The sequence below is a fragment of the Arachis ipaensis genome, chromosome B7, assembly GCF_059453495.1.
Source record: "Arachis ipaensis isolate K30076 ecotype BB chromosome B7, ASM5945349v1, whole genome shotgun sequence".
Lineage (NCBI taxonomy): Eukaryota > Viridiplantae > Streptophyta > Magnoliopsida > Fabales > Fabaceae > Arachis > Arachis ipaensis.
Genome location: NC_142442.1, coordinates 130,189,353 through 130,204,068, shown reverse-complemented (window position 1 = coordinate 130,204,068; position 14,716 = coordinate 130,189,353). Strand labels below are relative to the sequence as shown.

The window sequence follows — 14,716 nt, the reverse complement described above, 5'->3', positions numbered from 1 at the left end:
TGCTCAATTTGACAAGAATGAAGTTTGGACACTAGTGCCTCATCCGGATGGTAAAAAGGTTACGGGTACTAAGTGGGTTTTCAAAAATAAATTAGGTGAGGATGGAAAAGTTGTTCGTAACAAGGCTATATTAGTAGCCCAAGGTTACGATCAAGAAGGGGGTATAGATTTTGATGAGTCTTTTGCTCCGGTAGCAAGAATGAAAGCAATTAGATTGCTTCTTGCCTATGCTGTCCATAAGGGTTTTAAAATGTTTCAAATGGATATCAAATGTGCTTTCCTTAATGGCTTTATTGATAGAGAAGTGTTTGTGGCACAACCCCCGGTTTTGAAGATAAAGAATTTCCAAACCATGTTTTCAAACTCTCAAAGGCTCTTTATGGTCTTAGACAAGCTCCAAGAGCTTGGTATGAAAGGCTTATTGCCTTCTTATTGGAAAATCAATTTCAAAGGGATACCACCGACACTACTTTATTTATTAAAGCATCTAATGATGATATTATCCTAGTTCAAGTTTATGTGGATGACATTGTGTTTGGGTCGGCCAATGAGTCCTTAGTTTGAAAAACTCATGACTAGTGAGTTTGAAATGAGTTTAATGGGAGAACTAACATTCTTTCTTGGCCTCCAAATTAAACAAACTCATAGTGACACTTTCATTCACCAAGTAAAATATGCAAAAGAACTTATAAAAAAATTTGGCATAAAAGTTCCAAACCAATGGGAACACCAATGCATCCAAACACTAAACTTGAAAAGGACGATGAAGGCAAAGATGTGGATGAAACACGATATAGATGAATGATAAGATCTCTCATGTACCTTACTTCCTCTAAATCGGATATTGTTCAAAGTGTGAGTGTATGCTCAAGATTTCATCTAGGGTTTGGGTGAGATTAAAATTGATTTTCCAACAAGAAGGCACTAAACTTTTCAAACCAAGTTCTTGGAACTTGTCTAAGGCCATAAAGAGCCTTTGAGAGTTTGAAAACATGGTTTGAAAATTCTTTATCTTCAAAACTGGGGGGTTGTGCCACAAACACTTCTCTATCAATAAAGCCATTAAGGAAAGTACATTTGACATCCATTTGAAACATTTTAAAACCCTTATGGGCAGCATAGGCAAAAAGCAATCTAATTGCTTCCATTCTTACTACCGGAGCAAAAGACTCATCAAAATCTATACCATCTTCTTGATCGTAACATTGGGCCACTAATCTAGCCTTGTTACGAACAACTTTTCCATCCTCACCTAATTTATTTTTGAAAACCCATTTAGTACCCGTAACCTTCTTACCATTCGGATGAGGTACTAGTGTCCAAACCTCATTTTTGTCAAATTGAGCAAACTCTTCTTACATGGCTTTGACCCATGAGGGATCTTCAAGAGCTTGTTTTACATTGTTGGATTCCATTTGTGACATGAGGGCAAAATTGCTAGGTTCGGATTGCTTTTTGGTTGAGGATCTTGTTGTTACACCTTGAGAATAACCCCTCATGGACTTCCATTCTCTTGGCTTCCGGAGTGATGTTGAGCTTTGATGAGCTTCAGTGAGTCTTACTGTTTCAAATTCTCTTGCTAGCTCAGGAGACAAAATGAAAATGTCTCCTCTATTCTAACGAGACAAAACTGGACTGACAGATTCTTCATTTTGAGCAGAATTGAAATTTTCTTCACAGGTTTTCTTGTTGATAGCATTTTCACAATCTGTATCATCTTCTATCACAGCACTGAGAATTGAATTAGAATCACAAAAAAAGACATGTATGGATTCCTCTATGGTCCTATGTTTTTTAAGGTAAATTCTATAGGCCTTGCTAGTAGTGGAGTATCCAACAAACATCATCTCATACGATTTTGGATCAAATTTACCAAGGTTTTCTTTATTGTTAAGTACAAAGCATTTGCATCCAAAAACATGGAAATACTTAAGATTTGGAGAGATTCCTTTCCATAGCTCAGAAGGAGTTTTCTTCAACCTTTTTCTAATAATAGTCTTATTCAAAATGTAACAAGTTATATTTACAACTTCAGGGCCAGAGAAATTTTAGAATTTCATTTTCACATAGCATGACCCTAAACATCTCTTGAAGGCTTCTATTCCTTCTCTCAACCACCCAATTTTGTTGAGGGGTTCTAGGACATGAAAAGTTATGAACAATTCCAAAATCATCACAGAATTTTTCAAAGTCTTGATTTTCAAATTCTTTTCCGTGATCACTTCTCAAATGGGCAATTTTTAAATCCTTTTTATTCTGAATTTTTTTGCAAAGGGTTGAGAAAGCATGAAAAACATCATTTTTATGAGCAAGAAAAACTATCCAACCAAATATAGAGTAATCATCTACCACTACTAGACCATAGTGTTTACTTCCTAAACTTTGAGTTCTTGTTGGACCAAAAAAATCAATGTGTAACATCTCTAATGACCTTTTGGTTGAAATTCCATCTTTTGGTTTAAAAGAAGATTTTACTTGTTTGCCTAATTAGCAAGCATCAAAAGTAAGATCCTTATCAAATTTGATATTTGGAATTCCTCTAACCAAATTTTTCTTGACTAGCTTAGAAATTTGGTACATACTAGCATGACCTAATTTTCTATGCCATAGCCATTTTTCAGATTCAATAGAAACAAAACATGTCACTTTTTGATCTTTCAAGTCCTCAAGAGTCAATCCATACACATTATTGCATCTCTTAGCTTCAAACAATATATCCCCAATTTTTTCACAAATAACTAAACACACAAACTTTCTAAAAATAATTTCATATCCTAAATCACACAATTGACTTACACTAAGTAAATTGTGTTTTAAACCATTTACAAGAAGAACATCATTTATACAAAATGAAAAGTTTTTACCAACTTTTCCAATGGCCACTATCTTTCCCTTACCATCATCACCGAAAGTGATAAATCCTCCATCATACTCATCAAGTTTTATGAAAAAGGTTGTCTTTTCGGTCATATGCCTAGAGCATTCGCTGTCCATGTACCACATGTTTTCTTTCTGCTTGGATGCTAGACATACCTACAAAACAAGCTCAAGTGACCTTAAATATCCAAATCTTCTTGGATCCTTTCACGTTAAACTATCTCTTATGTCCTAATCCATTATAATAAAAAACTTTATAAATTTTATCATCAATCATCCTTTCACCAAATAAGCATTGAATGAAAAAATGTTCATTTCGATTACATAGTCTACAAAATCTTGGAGTTGCTGTTTTGTTAAAATTTGCCGAGTTTTGAAATTTTGTATCATTAGAAGATGAGGCAATGTTTTCAAAATAAGGTTTCTCAACAGATTTAAAGAAACCCAAGCCAACTTTATTATAAAGAAGTTTTTGACTAGCTAAGATTTGATTTAGATTTTCAAAACTTTGAGTGAACTTGACTAAGTCTTCTTTAAGTCTTTTGACCTCTTTAAACAACTTCATTTTCTTTAAAACAATTTATATATACAACAACAGAATGATCACTTTCACAACTCTTAAGTTGGACTCTTAGTTGCTTGTTTTCTTCAACAAGATCAACAACAGCTTCAGCCTCCCTTAATTTTTCTTTGAGAAAACCATTTTCTGCTTTAAGAATGGTAATTTGTTGTTCAAAATCTTGGTTATCAAGCAAGAAGCATCTAATTTTTTTAGAAAGGTGATCTATCATAAAATAAAGAGTTTCAGTGTCAGGGTTATGAATGACTACCTGTTCAACGTAATCTGCCATAAAGCATGGTTGAGACTTGGTTTCGGATTCTTCATCATTTTTCTGAATCGTTTTCCAAGTTCTCTCAAAAAGCCATCAGACCTTTCTTCTTTCCCTTTTTTGGCTTCTCTTCTTTCTTTAACTTAGGACAATCTGACTTGAAATGCTCAGATTCTTTGCAGTTGTAACATATCATCTTGCTGAGATCTTTCCTTTATTTTCTAGAGCTGTTTCCCTTGCTTCTCTCCTTGAACTTCACCATTTTTTTTGAATTTTTTAGCAAACAACACAAATGCATTTTCAAAAGAATTATCACTGGATTCATCATCCAGGGGGTTAGTAACAGATGTAAAAGCAATTCCTTTCTTTTTTGAATCTTTTTTCAAATAAGTGTTTTCAAAAGCAAGTAGATTTCCTCTCAAGTCATCACATGTCATGGAATCTAGACCACTACTCTCAGATATGATTAAAGCTTTTGTTTCCTACTCTTTAGTAAGACATCTTAGAACTCTCCTCACAAGCACAGAATCAAAATACGTAATTCTCATAGCATCCAAGCAAACAATGATGATGTTGAATCTTTCAAACATTTCATCTATTGATTCTCCTTTCTTCATTGAGAATATTTCATATTCTCTGTTCAACATATCTATCCTGATCTTCTTTACTATGGTGGTTCCTTCATGAGTGATTTGAAATTTGTCCCAGATTTTCTTTCTCGTTGTGCATCGTGATACCCGACGGTATTCCTCGAAGCTGATAGCACAGTTGAACAAGTTGACAGCCTTGGCATTGAGCTCCACCTTCTTTCTGTCTTTTTCGGTCCCGCTTGCTTCGGGTTTAAGAGAGATCACTCCTTCAGCATTTGTGTGCTGTTTTGAAATTCCAACATACATGTACAAGTTACTTCTTCAATTTAGAGGCATCAGTAAGAACATTCCATTTTTTCCTTTATTAAGTCTCACATTTAAGTAAATAGTTACTTTTTTCACACGGTTATTTATTTAAAAAATCCATAACTATTCAATAAAGTTTTCCTCCACAGTTATACAGCATCAATCAAGAGTCAAGACCTACACTACTCAAAAATTCATTATTGACACCTTAAAAAATAACATTAAAACACACCTCTTTAATTTAAGCTCAACTCAAACCTCAATCCAGATAACACCATAACATTTAGTGTGACTTTGAAATGTTCTTTAAGTGCTGCTAATGCCATCAATTAATTCAAATAAAGGAAATTCATTAAAGATATTCCTAATTGCAAGCATCAGAGGGTAATGAACTAATGATATCATACCTCAAGAAGAGACCCTCCAGTCAAAACTGTTGCACCTTCACTCTTGGTAGTTGAAATAAACGTGAGAACTTTATGATACTGAAACAACCATACAATTCAAAATTTAGATTTCTGCTAAATGCTTCAATCATTTATATAGATTTTCAAGTTACAAAACAAGAAAGAAATCTGATCCAAGCAATTAAAGATATAGCCAACCAAGTTACAGGACACATTTGGCATAATATTTCTTACTTGAAAACTCTATGTGGATTTTATCCTCATTGATTAATAGTTATGTATACATACTGTTTTAATTTATTTAATAAACTAAAAGAATGGTCAATCATCCATTCATAGGAGACAGGTATTGAATAATATATATTCTATGCTTAGCAATTGTTTCTCTTCTACTGACATGTAAATAGATAGAGAACTATTATGTATATTCTGATTTATCTGCCCCCTCTCTATCTCTCTCTGATCTCTTTTCTTTTATAATAATATATAGCAGAAAGCAAAGCCTTGCAGCTTGTATTATGGCATAACAATAGACAAAAATGAGACAGCATAAAACATGCAGGGTGAAACCAGCAGCCATGTCTGTGTATGTGAATCAATGACTGACATAACACATATTTTTATAGACCACAGCTAGATAAAGCTTAGCTCGTTCAATAAATTAATATAATTCCTTCATAAGCTTAGCTCGTTCAATAAATTAATATAATTCCTTCATTATGAAACACTAATACACAACGCTTAATTTGTCAAAGACCATTATGAAACCTTATACCTCCTTTTCTTTATAGTTTGCCAAAATTTGTATACAGTAGTAGACACGGCCGAGAACAAGGGAAAATGCATGGAAAAATTCTATCACTTTCACCGTTGTTACAATAATAGTTGGAATAAACACTGAATTTTAACATGCATATTTGAAAAAGTTTCATGCGACCAATCTGTCTCAAAAAGATTTAAAATAATAAAAATCTAGACTAAAATTGTTAAAAAAAATTAGAGACTAATCTATTTTTGGTGGTGCTAAATGCGGCGGTGGAGAATGCAGGGTTTTAATGGTGTGGCAGAACCTATAACCTTAAAAATCAGAAACAATCAAGGTTGCGAGAATCGAACCGGTCAATGAACTGGTCGAATGACTGGTTCAACGGTCCAACGAAGGTCGAACCGTGATTGAACCGGTTTAATTATATATAAAATACCATTATTAAAAATTCTATATATAATTTCAAAATGCATAATGTTTCATCTTCAAAATAAAAAATTTCTAATTAGTTTCTAATTAACAAGCCAACAACTAAGAAATTAACTCAGAATCAGAACAATAGTACAAAATAACTAAAAAAATTAGGAACAATCAACAATAATTGGAGCAGAAGAAAAACAACAATCAACAATCAACCCCTGGTTTTTTCCAATAGTTACATATAGTGATACAAATGCATGTATATTGAAAAACTCTCTTCATTGTTCCAGTAACAGAAAAGCTTAAGGAAGCTAGAACTGAACAAATATATCTGAGGTTTGAGGTGTTAAACAACCCAATCAAAAGAGTGAGTTCAGAAATGAAAACACTTCTATTCTATCACTAGCATAAATATCTTCATCAAGGCACACTCACATTCAATTAAATAAAACATAGCTTCTGCTACAGCCTACAGGACCTGTAGATTTAATAAATAAAATATATCTCATGTATGCATTGTGGCAATTCAGAAATGGAATAAACATTTAGAAGGATAATATATTAATATTAGCCTCAACTAATATGAAAGAGCAAAAGCTAACTTCCAAAACGTAATATTCCATGATAGTTTTTACAAAGTCAAAATGCTGGAGCCTTAAAATGAAAGATTTGTTGTGCTTCAGAAAAAAAAAAAAGGAATACAAATAAAATTTCATCTCAGTGAATCACAAGTTCAACAAAGTTAAGAAGCAACGATCTCAAATTCCCAATCGTTGTGTATCAGTCGAGTATCAAGAAAAGTTCAACAGAATCATTCAAACCATTATTTCAGAAAATCGGCAACTCAGAACAAGCAAAAATTAACAAAATCAGTATTAACTATTATTAACTCAGCAACTCAGAATCAGACCATCAGTAAACCCAGTATTATTAACAAAGGTATTAACAAAATCAGCAGCTCAGTATTATTAACAAAAGTACAAAACAAGCAAAAATAATTTCAAGCAGCAGTGCTTACCAGCGGCGAGCGAGGAAGGGAAGTGACAGCGACGGAGGAACCGAAGTGAGCTCGGACAGAGAGCGAGAGAGAGCTCGAAGAGACGATGACCGACCAACCCTTGGCGACGGCGAGGCCACGAGCTCACGCAAACCTTCCTGCGACGACGAGGAGAGGAGAGGAGGAACGATGAGAAGCGGGCCGAGCAGAGCTTCCACACGCGACGCGGAACCCACAGTATGTCCCCGCCGGCGGCGACAGCACCCTCTACCGGAGGAGAAGAGTTCGGCGATGACGTTGAAGATGCATGGTGGCTGCGGGCTGCGTTCGAACTTCGAAGGAGGTTCGGGAACTAGGGTTCTTCAATCTTCATTCTTCAGGGTTCAGAGAGAAAGAGAGAACTACGCCGTTTTGAGGGTATACTACCGAACCAGTAACCCTAAAAGAATCGAGTCGGTTTAGCGCGGAAACGAAAGAAAACCCTTGGAAGCTAAGACCATCTCCAACAAGAACTCATCCCGATCCCTATTTATGGCCTATCTATCATAAAAAGTAACTCTACATCAATTTTTATTAAAAAGTAATTCAAAGAATCTCTCTTTTCTATTAGAAAGAACTAATTTTATTATTTGTTGTAATTTCACTTAATTAATTAATTAATTAAAATACTTACAATTAATGTAATTAATTTTTTTAATAATATTTTAAATTTATAAATTTAAAAATAATTCGCTATTAAAAAATATTAATATTAAATAAATTCATACATAATATATAATTCGAAATTACACTAATTTGTAAAATTATTTAATACAAAGAAAAACATAATTAAGCTCTATAGTTGACGACAAGCATTGTGAAATTGTAACGGCTAGTTTTGCAACAATTTAAAATAAAAATTATTTAATAAATTAATTATAATTTAATTTTTTTTACCAAAGATATGAGACTCAAACCCGCAACCTCTTATATGAGTATGGAGAGACTATACCATTTGAGCTATAACTCATTGGCATTATAATTTAATTATTTAATTATGTAAGTATTAGCATTTTAATTATTTAATCTAATTAATTATTATAATTATTAATAAATTAATTATAATTTAATTATTTAATTTATTATTATTTAATTATTTAATTATTTCAAATTTTATATAATTATTTTTTTAATAAATAACTTACAAGTTACAATGAGTTCTTCTAAGCAGGAACTCTTTCTTCTTAAATAATGTGCTAGGACTCCATAATAATATGTTTCAACGGTAAATTTTTTGAAAGTGTCAGAAAAAGTTGAATAGAACCAGCCATTAGAGGTGTTCTAAGAAAAAGACAGTTTACCGCAAAAACGAAGAACAAATTCGTTTAGTGTTTTAGTTTGATATCAAAAAAACACACCCAAAACATAAAAATTAGATTACCCTCGAAAAACATGGTTTTTTATGAGAAAAAGCATAGCTATCATAATAAAGTGTTACTGTGCTAAATCATAATTAATAATAGAACAAGTGTCGATAATGATTTCATTTTGTTGATATTTATTAATTGATTTTGAAACGTAACAAACCGTCCAATTCATGTTAAAAAATATCTTTTATCACATAGATGGAAACTCCAACTCAATCCACCATATAGAAACTGACCCAAAGATCTTTTATTATTGCTTCTTTTAAAACCCTGATCAGCATTGTATTAAATACTACTTACTAACATCATCACAGACAAGGACCTATGTTGTTTTTATTCTATTTTCACTCTTTCACCGCTTCTCTTTTAGGTATGTACACGTGGGTTGGCCTTGCTTAGCTACCATAGTCCATACCATATTTGTTAATTGAGAGAATTCTCAATTTATTTTAACAATGGAAGGAATAAAATATAATTTTTTATTATTAATTTTTGTAAGTGGGATAAAAAAAAATAAAAGAGAGAGTATTAGAAGATTATAGATTATATTTTATTTGTTCAATATTTTTTAACAATTGAGAAAATTCATTTTCTTGCAATAACACCAAATTCTAATATAATTATGTAACGTATATACTAAAATCAGTTATCAAAGTCAGTCACCAATATAAAATATTAGAAGTAGACACGGTTTGAATTTCAAAAATCCAAACTGCATTTACTTTAGAACCAATTTTATGGTTCATGAAATCAAACTGAAACCAAATAAAAAAGAGAAACCAATTCTAAACCGGTTTGGAAAAAATAAAAGACAATTTCAAACGGATTTTAATATTTAAATTCAGTTTTATATATAAACCGATTTTAAATTAAGTTTTTAATATCCAAATTTAAAATTCGGGTTTTTCTAGAAAATTCAGTTTTAAAACCAATTTTTAGAAATCTAATGTCCAAAAACTAGACTTTTTAACCAAAAATTTAATTTTAAAACCAATTTTAGAAATCTAATTTTCAAAATTATAACCATAATTTTTTTAAAAGTAAAATTAATACTAAAATTTTTTTATACAATATAGGTTCATTACAACTAGGATTTGGTTCTTTATAAATTTAATGACAATAGCTAATTTATATAACATTTAATCATTTTTAAAACATCAAAAGAATACTATTGAAAAATTTTCCTAAAATAACCGCCTTAAACTATCAAAAGATGCCAACAAAATCATCAAACAACCACAATCTTGGAGGAAAATATATCTGCATATAAAGCAAGGTACATCACTCAAATATAGTCTTCTGTATGAGGCACTCTGCATCACAAAAAATAAAAAACAAGATTAAAAATGAAAAACATAACCAAAAAAAGAAGAAAAAAATGCAAGAAAAATAATGCTTAAAAATAATTGCAACTTAATATTACTCCAAGTACTTGGTAGACTCAAATGTAATCCGAATTCAGTCAAATGAACAAACTAACAAAAATCCAAACCCAAGGAACACAAATAAGGCATCACTTATTTCGGCGAAACAAAGTTAATGTATCACTATGATCCTAACACCTTTGTCATTTTGTTAACTGCAAAGCCAAAAATTTGTGAACTATGAAACACTCCCAAGGAAATAAAAGGGTTTCAGCAATGCAAATAAATCTGGAGTTGAGAAAAGATTAAATTAGAAAGAAAAAAGCCAAAAAAAGGTGGGTGCCCAAATAAAGTAATTAAGAAAAGAAGTTGAGATCTTTATTGTGAGATATGATTGCTTGATGATTGATTACATCTGAAGGGGATGTTGCAAGTCAAATATGGGTCTCCAAGAGAAGATTGTGACAACGTTAGTACTCCTCACTGTCAAAACACAACCTCAACAACCTTAAAAACAAGTATTTAACATATATCATACCTAAGATCCCCTACAAACCATAAATGACACTTATATAGAACCATCGCCTTTCTAACCGAATCCTAAAATCTTAACCCATCATACTCTCATTTTACCACAAAATATCATAAACTACGCTACCAAAACAATCTTATCTATCTCACATACTAAAATTTGGTGCTAATTTATATGAAATAAACTAGAAATAGCAGCCAATGCTATAAATAGTAGAATAGAAATAATTCAAAGCAAAATACCAGAAACAACAATACTACTAACAACAGAATAGAAACAAAAGCCAATGCAAATCTCAAAAAACCTTTCTGCATTTGGGTAATTTCAATCTCAAATACCACAGTTACAAGAAAAATTTCAAAGTGCATTGCATTCTAGATTCATAGAATTCATCCAGAGACAGAAATTAATGTACATTCTAGTTTCACAAATCAAGTTCATATTAATAGTGAATGCGTGAATTGAAGCTCATTGTTTGTTGGATAGTTACTTATCATCAAAGATTAACTATCGCCAAATGGCTTCTTTTACATCAGATTCTTTCCCGTGAGAATCAATCAATCAAATATGTATGAGATTAGTTACCAGCACCAATCAACTTATTAAGTAATTATCAACTAATTGTAAAGCAATTATCTAACGTATTAAAAAAATTAAATACGAAAGAAGCACGAGCACGACCCAGAGACAAAAAGCACGAGCAGAGGCGAATGGAAAGCAAAAGAACCAGAAACCCACACCTGTGACGACGAGTCGGCGACGGTGAAACCAAAGGATGACGACGGCGAACGAGAAAGGAGAAGACCAAAGGCAGAAGAAGAGAAACAGAGGTGAGGCCGTTGGACGGTTGAAGGAGACAACACGGTGCCGGTGCCAGTTGCCTACTCCGGTGCCGGCTGAGGCGGATTCTACACGGTTGAAGGAGAAGAACCGAAAGAGAAGAGGACTGGATTTGTGCGTGTGAAGTGTGAATTGGTTCTGTGGTTCACCGAATCAGATTTAGGGTTTTTTTTTTGTTAATTTGGATATGGATCTAGATCCATATTTAAAATTGTTTAAATGATTTTGATTAAAAAACCAAACCATAAAATCAATTCAATTTGATTTGGATTTTTTTATTTAAAATTGTTTTTTTTAATGATTTGGTGTGAATTTAGTTTAAAATCCAAAATATGAATTTTTTTGCACACTCCTACTAAAAATATATTTTTTATAAAGATTCTTTGTATAAGTTAACGAGCTATAATTCAAATATCATAGTCTTCTGATACTCACTTAGAGGTCAGGAATTCGAGTCTCACTCCTAATTTTGGTAAAAAAAAAATTTGTATAAAAGTGTGATTTATTTATTTGGCCACACTTTAAATAAAAATAGTATTTTTATAATATACCAAAATCTAACTATACAATTCATCATCAAAGGATTAAAAAGAATAATTTTCACATGAAGACAATTATAAAATTTTCATTTGGAGCACCACCTATAAAATAATTGCTATTGAAATTTCCAACTTACAAATATTTCTAGTGCACAAGAGCCGATCAATCGTTTCTGGAATCAGACTACTATAACGAAATCTACATTTCTTTGGTCCTGGTTCTAACCAACAAGCCGGCCCAAACCTCAAAGAAGGTGGATTGGTTTCCGTATCCGTGCAACCGTTCTTGCTCGTGGCCCTAATCTGCTCCGACAGCCCCACCCCAGTCTCTCACTGTCAAACATATTTCTTTCTCTAGCATCACTCCTATCTTTTCACTGCGGCTGCTGCTATGTCTTTTCTCTCTCGCCGCCTTTGTAAGTTCTCTCCACCTATCTGCTCTCTCCATATCTTGCTTTCTTATTCAATACTGATGACTTGATCTCTTAAGAATATGCATTAGTTCAAGTTTTTATATTTTTATTTTATTGGATTGGTTCTGGTTTTTCCTCTTTATTAGGTGACAATACAGTGTGTGAGTAAGCTTCATTAAATTCAGGGAGAGCTCTTTAATAGCTGTAATTTGCTTGTGTATGATTAAACCTTGTTACTTTATGAAAAAATGAACAATTAACATTTTGGACCGCTAATTTGCTTTTGTTATGCTTGTGATTTGAATTTAATTAAAGACAAATGGAAGGAGATAGGACGTAGTTTGCTTCTGTTTTGCTTGCCATTTAGGTTCACTAATCCATCTTTATCAAACACAATATAGTAAGTGCCTTACATTTGATTGTTCAAAGTTAAATTTCAATGACTAACACCACCTACTGCTACTGAAAATTTAAACTAAAAAAGAAATTAGAGTAATTCCAGGCCTATGAAAGCATGGATTAGGGAACTTGAAATTAATGTGAGTTGAATTTTCTGATAAAGAATAATGAGAGTTGAAATTGTTTACAGCAGAGCTACTGTAGATTAATTGTAAGCACATGAAAGCTTGGATTAGGGAACATGGTTGAATTCAATGTTCTAGATGAATTCAAACCATAAAGTCTGAAACTTATATTTTTGCAAACCTCAACTTCCTATGGATGAGCTTGAGGTTTTCATGCCTTTTTGGTCACTGACATATACGGTGGAGCTTATATCATGATAAACTTGATGACTTAACATCTGGTCTTGTGTAGGAAAAATAAAGATTGGTAACTGCATGAGAAAAGACTGGCCAAATGAAATAGTAAGACGTATTTAAAGTTGACTCCGTGGACAGACCCTAAGGTAAATTATATAATTTCTAATAATATTTGTGCTCTCATTGAATTTGTTGTAGTTGGAACTGTAATTATTGGTTTATATGGAGTTCCCTTCTCTATTAATAGACACATTTTAGTTCCCTAAGCTAATTCTTAGCATTGGTTTAAGCCTTTAGATAGTAATGCTATTGGCTTTAGATATTATTATTACATTTCTTCTGAGTCATCCTTGTTAAACTTTTTGAGACAATCTTTAAAGTTAGTGGTTCCTTTGACATTCATGGTTTTTTTTTTTGAAAAATGAACAAATAACAAATAAATAAAGGAAAAGAAGGGAATGTGCTGCATTGTTATTTTGGACAATTGTAGTCGGATTGTTCTGTTTTAGTCATACTTGCACAACCCAAGTAAGAAAAAACATATATCAAAGGGTATGCATGCTCTTGGTTTTAGTTTAAGTCGCATATATATCACCAACAACTTGGGGAGAGAGAGTTTGATAATGAGACGAATGAGGGCTTCTCACACAAAGAGGGAGAGCGCAGGAAGATGGACAGAGGAGACTGGGGAGACAGAGGAAAGGTGGCTCCATGAAGACTTGCCACCACCATGGTTCGTTCATTTAGATCTTTTAGCGACTCACCAACGATAGTAGACAGCAACCTCATGTCCGGTGGCGGCTCAGATGAAGTAGCCATTGGTGAAGCTGTGCCCCCTTCACTTCCCTTCTCTTTGCTCCTATTCTCTCTTTCCACTATCTTTTCAGTTTTCTTCTTTCTTCTTTCTTCTTGTTTTTAAGATGATGTGATATTGTGCAAGTCACACAGAATTGATTTTCAATTCTCTCACATTGTATTTATTTTCTGTAATGTTTGTGAATTGAAACGTTGTAGAGACGACTTTGTGTATACCCAATATATGTTGTGACTGTGTAAATGACAATGGAGTGTTTTGTGTGATAATTGTGATGGTTGGGTAAATGGAAGTGTGTAAATGACAATGAAGTGTTTGCATGTGATAATGGTGATGCTTGGGTACATGTAAAATATTTGATGTAGAAAAAATAGTTAACAATAAAGAACGAGTGAATTGGATTCTTTTCCTCAAAAGAATGTTTTGCTCTTCTGTTGAGTGATCACTGTTTTTTATAGGTAAAGTTTGCATCAATGATGCACATGTAGGAGAGAAGATTTTCAACTATAGATTGTCCAAATTTCAAACACACTTCTTAATTATTTGAATTTACATTTATTCTCTTTTAATTAATAGGTGCTTTAATTAACTTTTGAAATTTCCATATGTCACCAGCACGTGGTAAGACTTTGGAGACTTTCACCTTTTATCACATTTGGTGATTTTTTAATGCCAATATTTGAAGCACATGTAGACAAATGAGACCAATTCCTATCGCTTTAAGAAAGCAAACAAAAGCATTAGGAAGAAGGCTATCGTGACATATGGAGCTATATGCTGAATTTAAAGGAAAATAAAAATGATAAAAAAAGAAAAAGAAAAGTGAAACTAGATAGACCAAACAATGGGAACTT

At 32.6% G+C, this 14,716-nt stretch overlaps 1 long non-coding RNA gene across 1 annotated transcript; it reads right to left on the bottom strand.

Annotated features, from left to right (window-relative positions):
- Positions 1-2,646: 2,646 nt before the first annotated feature.
- Positions 2,647-7,697, bottom strand: LOC107607685 (uncharacterized). Its single transcript, XR_015892323.1, has 4 exons — positions 7,215-7,697; positions 5,011-5,088; positions 3,708-4,579; positions 2,647-3,033 (listed from the first exon to the last, which is right to left on the bottom strand). It is a non-coding gene; the product is annotated as an uncharacterized LOC107607685 (long non-coding RNA).
- Between the last annotated feature and the right edge of the window lie 7,019 nt (positions 7,698-14,716).